A 7,107-nucleotide genomic window follows, 5' to 3' on the forward strand; every position below is an offset into this window, starting at 1 on the left:
CACTCACACTCTCTTTCTCACACGCACTCACACTCTCTCTCTCTCACACGCACTCACACTCTCTCTCACACACACACACACTCTCTCTCTCACACACACACACACTCTCTCTCACACACACACACACTCTCTCTCTCACACACACACACACTCTCTCTCACACACACACACACTCTCTCTCTCACACACACACACACTCTCTCTCACACACACACACACTCTCTCTCTCACACACACACACACTCTCTCTCACACACACACACACTCTCTCTCTCACACACACACACACTCTCTCTCACACACACACACACTCTCTCTCTCACACACACACACACTCTCTCTCACACACACACACACTCTCTCTCTCACACACACACACACTCTCTCTCACACACACACACACTCTCTCTCTCACACACACACACACTCTCTCTCACACACACACACACTCTCTCTCTCACACACACACACACTCTCTCACACACACACACACACACACACACACTCTCTCTCTCTCTCTCACACGCACTCACACTCTCTCTCTCACACGCACTCACACTCTCTCACACGCATACGCACACACACTCTCTCTCTCACACGCACTCACACACTCTCTCACACACACACACTCTCTCACACACATACACACGCACACTCTCTCACACGCACTCACACTCTCACACGCATACGCACACACACTCTCACACGCACACACACTCTCACACGCACACACTCTCACACACACACACTCTCACACACTCACACACTCTCACACGCACACACTCACACTCTCTCTCTCTCACGCACGCACTCACACTCTCTCTCTCTCACGCACGCACTCTCCCTCTCACACGCACTCTCTCTCACACACTCTCTCTCTCTCTCACGCACGCACTCTCCCTCTCACACGCACTCTCTCTCACACACTCTCTCTCTCTCTCACGCACGCACTCTCCCTCTCACACGCACTCTCTCTCACACACTCTCTCTCTCTCTCACGCACGCACTCTCCCTCTCACACGCACTCTCTCTCACACACTCTCTCTCTCTCTCACGCACGCACTCTCCCTCTCACACGCACTCTCTCTCACACACTCTCTCTCTCTCTCACGCACGCACTCTCCCTCTCACACGCACTCTCTCTCACACACTCTCTCTCTCTCTCACGCACGCACTCTCCCTCTCACACGCACTCTCTCTCACACACTCTCTCTCTCTCTCACGCACGCACTCTCCCTCTCACACGCACTCTCTCTCACACACTCTCTCTCTCTCTCACGCACGCACTCTCCCTCTCACACGCACTCTCTCTCACACACTCTCTCTCTCTCTCACGCACGCACTCTCCCTCTCACACGCACTCTCTCTCACACACTCTCTCTCTCTCTCACGCACGCACTCTCCCTCTCACACGCACTCTCTCTCACACACTCTCTCTCTCTCTCACGCACGCACTCACACTCTCTCACACGCATACGCACACACACTCTCTCACACACGCACACACACTAACTCTCTCACACACGCACTCACACTCTCTCACACGCATACGCACACACACGGTCTCTCTCACACACACACACACACACTAACTCTCTCACACACGCACTCACACACTAACTCTCTCACACACGCACTCACACTCTTTCACACGCATAAGCACACACACTCTCTCTCTCACACACACACACACACTAACTCTCACACATGCACTCACACTCTCTCACACGCATACGCACACACACTCTCTCTCACACACGCACACACTAACACACACGCACACTCGCACACACACTCACACGCTCATACGCACACACACTCTCTCTCACACACACACACACACACTAACTCTCTCACACATGCACTCACACTCTCTCACACACACACACTAACACACTCACTCTCACACGCATGCTCACACACTCTCTCTCTCTCACACACACACACACTAACTCTCTCACACACACTCTCACACGCATACGCACACACTCTCGCACACACACTCTCTCACACACTAACACACACTCTCTCACACTAACACACACGCATGCTCACACGCATGCTCACACACACACACACACGCACTCTCTCTCTCGCGCGCGCGCGCACACACACACACACACTCTCTCGCACACACACACTAACACACACTCTCACACGCATGCTCACACACACTCTCTCACACGCATGCTCACACACACTCTCTCGCAGGACGAGAGAAAGCTTGTATCTCACATACACACGTAAACTCACTGACTTTTGCATAACTGATGCACTGTGACCCTGGAGCACAAAACCAGTCATAAGGCATACATAATTTGTAGCAATAGCCAACAATACATTGTATGGTTCAAAATTAATGATTTTTTATGCCAAAAATAATTAAAGATCATGAAGATATTTTGTAAATTTCCTACTGTAAATATATCAAAACTTAATTTTTGATCAGTAATATGCATAGCTAAGAACTTCATTTGGACAACTTTAAAGATGATTTTCTCAATATTTCGATTTTTTTGCACCCTCAGATTCCAGATTTTCTAATAGTTGTATCTCGGCCAAATATTGTCCTATCCTAACAAACCACACATCAATGGAAAGATTATTTATTCAGCTTGAATAAAAATGACCCTTATGGTTTTGTGGTCCAGGGTCACATATGATTTTGTGTGATGCACACACTGGGTTTGCTGTAAAAGCTGTTTGCCAAGTGCTTTTAGAAATGGATGAACACGTACAGTACAGTATAAATTACACACTAACAAGAACACTTGTAAAGACATTGGAGGACACATAAACACACAAATAAAGTACTGCATTATGGGTCACTTTCATAATTGTGTAGAGTTTTAGACACAATTTGATGACTTTTTCCCATAAGTAAATCTGATTTCTGATCTACTTTAAGGAATACACTATCCATAGTGGACTGCATTTTCAAAGTGACTGTTCAACACGGTACCATGCACTCTTAAAAATAAAGGCGCTTCACCTTTGGTTCCATAAAGAACTTTTAACATCTGCAGAACATTTCTGTTTCACAAAAGGTTCTTTGTGGCGAAAGAAGGTTCTTCAGATTATAAAAAGTTAAGAAAGAGATGGTTCTTTGACTGAATGGTTCTTTGTGGAACCAAAAATGGTTCTTCTGTGGCATCGCTGTGAAGAACCTTTTAAGCACCTTTATTTTTAAGAGTGTACTTACGATACGATATGATACGATACGATATAATGATTTGTATTCTTATTACCAAAAAACTAAATAAGCCCAACTATTTGTAAAATTATTAATGATGGCTGAAAAGAGAAGTCACTGTGGTTTCTAGCCGTCTCTTGAATGAGTGATTTCTTGCTCCCAGCAGCCAATAATTCAGTACCCAAAACACAATGTGGTTCAAACAAACCTGATTTATCCTGGCCACCCGTGAAGCTGTCTAGCTGCACACAGCCTGTGCCATCAACAACAGATACGGAAGAGCTTTACTTCCCTTTTGAAAGATTATACGCCTATTTATTCTGCTCCCCTAATGCATGATTAGAAGGTTTGTTGTTTTTCTCTGTCATCGGCGACCATCGGAAGAGACCTGCAACTCATTTTTTGTCTTTTGAGAAGTGCTTATTGAAAAAATCTGCCTGTTTGGTGTCATAAGAAGATGAGAGGGTCATGATTGTGGTGTAAACATTACTGAAAATGCGGTCAAGTTGCTTCCTTCTTTCAGGCGTTGACGGCTGTGGCATGATCATCTCCCACTTCATGTGGCCTGTTATATAGGAAACCCCCTGTTATTCCATCTAAGGTCTTTGCAGAAACACACACGCAGAGAAAGAGGAAGGTGAGCCGATCTACTTCCTGTCTGTCTGCTTTAGGCTCTGAGGTCGAGTGTCATGTGGCACGCAGGGAAGCGTGTAGAAAATAATCTGATCTGAGTTTTATTGATGCTTGACTGCTGCTTGCTTGCAGACGATCACTATGAGCAACACTTAACTGAGGCTCCACATGCACAACTCTTTCATTTCCCTTCAGAATTGTTGTTTTGATTCTGTGGACCCTGGAGAGAAGGGAGGATGTGCACATCGCTGATAAATAATGTAATCTTGATGCAGACTTACAGTTTACTATACACTGAATACAAAATAAGGTAACACTTTTTAAAGGTGTCCTTGTTACATGTTACCTTGTTACTTACTATTGTAATAACAATAAATTATGCATAATTACATGCAAGTAACCCTAATCCTAGCCCTAACCATATAGTAAGTACATGTAGTTAATTAATATCACACAGTACTTAAATGTATAATTACACTGTAACAAGAACACCTTAAAATAAAGTGTAACCAAAATAAATGTAAATGTAATCTGTGACAGTTACTGAGAAAGAAAAGTGTAATTAAATTAGTTACTTATGAAAATGTTTATGATTACAAAGGGGATTACATCTGAATATTTTCACACACGCACGCACTCACTCACTCACACTCACTCACTCACTCTCTCTCACACACACTCACTCACTCTCTCTCTCTCACACACACGCACTCACTCTCTCTCTCACACACACACACACACACGTACATGCTTTATTTTTAAGATTAAATGTTTTTTTGCCCCCTGTTTTCCTCTGTTTCGTAGCAATGCAAAGATTTGATTTAAAAAATATCATAGCTTTTAAACTATATCTTATGATTTTAAATCTGTATTCAACCTCAAAACGATCTTAAAATTACATTATAATCTTAATTCAAGTGATGAAGGCTTTTGAAAGTCTGCCAGTAATCAGTATTGAGTACTACTGTAATGTTAAACCTGCCTGCTTTAAATGTTTCCAAATGATTAACAGTTGACAACATTCATTAGACATTTAGAAAAGTAATCAAAAAGCAATCAAATGTAATCAGTTACGTTACTTTAATAAAGTAATTGAAAGTTACACTATTACATTTGAGACAGGGTAACTTGTAATCTGTAACCGATCACATTTCCAAAGTAACCTTCCCAACACTGATCCTGAAGTATATACACATTTCTACACTGCTGTCCTGATTAATTTAATGAGTGTATTCATAATGCTTTAATGATGGACTGAAGTGTACACAGCTCCCAGTTCAAACTCTGTCTTGTTACTCTCAAATAAATGCAGCTAGTCTCTGGGTGTGTCTGGAGATGATAAAGAAATACAGGTTTGGGATTGCTGTGCAAACATTTGAATGTATTTTATCGGCATTTGATTCTAGTCTCATTTCTAAAGTCCCCCCCCCCCTCCCCCCTCTCTCTTTTCCATTAAGGTCTGTATTTACTTTCCGAGGCGGTTTTACAGAAATGACAGACTGAGAAAAGACAGCTTTGCGTATTTGGGTCATTTTCAGGAAATAGTTCCATTTTGCAGCCAAAACTGTCGGGATTAAATTTGTCATTAGAAAATGTTACTGCCTGTAATCATATTTTCTCTCTTCGGTCTCACAGCATCAGAGCCTTCAATCCCATCACAGTACGTTTGGAACTCATAATTCATATTACCACACATTACCAAGTCAGTATTTTTATATCTTGTGCCAGTGTAAAAGGTAAAATGCAATAGTTGTGATTTTTCCAGTAACAGATCTGAAATTTGACAAGGCCAGTGAAAGCATAAACGTATCGACTAATAAAATAAAAATAAGGGCTGTAAGAACTTTTTTTTTTTTAAATAAAATGTTAAACTGGCTGAAAAGAAATGGAGCCATGCAAATAATCTGGATCTGAGGTCAGATACAAGTAAATTAACAAATTCTCCGTATTAAAATACTGTGCGTCTTAAGTTCAGTGTAATGGTGGTATTACAGAACATACTCATTACAGACACTTACTGCAGCAACGGCGTTTATGTGATACAAAGTCACGAACAACACTCATAAGGCTGCTCATAACAGTAGTGCTGTGGTTTTGATGTCGGTCACATCGAAAGGTGGATGGAAAATATTAGCAAGCCTTAGAGCAGCATTCACTAGAGCATAAGTCTGGTTACCCATGTGTTGAACCATTCATGCAGCAGCAGTAATTACAACAAGCTGATCAATACTGATAGTCAAACACTTGGAGTCATTGTTGCTTATGAACTGTTCACTTACAATAAACCATCTCTGGATCAGTGAGCAGCAAACCTTACACAAACAGGATTTCATCAGACGAGCACATGTATCTTCTGCCATCAAGAAAATAAAAACTAACAATTATACAAAAACTAGGCCTGCTTCCTTCTCACAAAGGAACAGCCAACTTGTTTCACAACAAATTCTTAACACAAGTTAGATGTTGCATTGAACGCAAGAGATTTTTAGGATCATTTAGAGTTTGTGCGCATTCACAAATTGTAATTACAATTAAGCACAACCAAGTTCTCATTGCACTAATGCAGTTAAACAATTCAAAAGAAACTTAAAAGGCTAAACTGGACTAAACATTTATTATTTGCTTTTGTATGAAGTACAAAGGCAAACAAAATAGGTTGTGAAATTCACCCAATAAAGTTGATTTCATTCCATCCAGGAATCAGACCAAAAACTAAATTAAAACACTGCTTGTGAAATGCAATTCGGTCACTTCCAAATACAGTCGTGGATCAAATTCACTAGAACACAAACCATTGTGTTTTAAAAAAAAAAATCCACACACATGTCTGGTCAACTATCCTTGTGGGGACTCTCCATAAGTGTAATGGTTTTTCTACTCTACAGACCGTATATTCTATTGCCCTACACCAACCCTACCCCTAAAAGGAAACTTTGTGCATTTTTAGATTTTCAAAAAACTTCACTCTGTGTGATTTATTAGCTTGTTTACCCCTGGGGACCTCAATTTAGGTCCCCACCGTGACACGAGTCCCCATGAGTCTGTGTGTATTCAGGTTTAAGTCCCCACCAGAATAGAAAAACAGGTACACACACACACAGGCTTCCCAAAACAAAGTGATTGGGTTCATCTTTTTCACGTTTCCTTGGTTGATAGATGCACCAGGAACCTGATTATAGCACTTAAAACCTGCAAAAGTCAGATTTTCATGATGTGTCACCTTTAAAACTACACACACACTATATATATATATATATATATATATACAGTGGGTACGGAAA

Source organism: Sinocyclocheilus grahami, unplaced genomic scaffold (assembly GCF_001515645.1).
Source record: "Sinocyclocheilus grahami isolate Dianchi unplaced genomic scaffold, SAMN03320097.WGS_v1.1 scaffold990.1, whole genome shotgun sequence".
In the NCBI taxonomy this organism is placed as follows: Eukaryota; Metazoa; Chordata; class Actinopteri; order Cypriniformes; family Cyprinidae; genus Sinocyclocheilus; species Sinocyclocheilus grahami.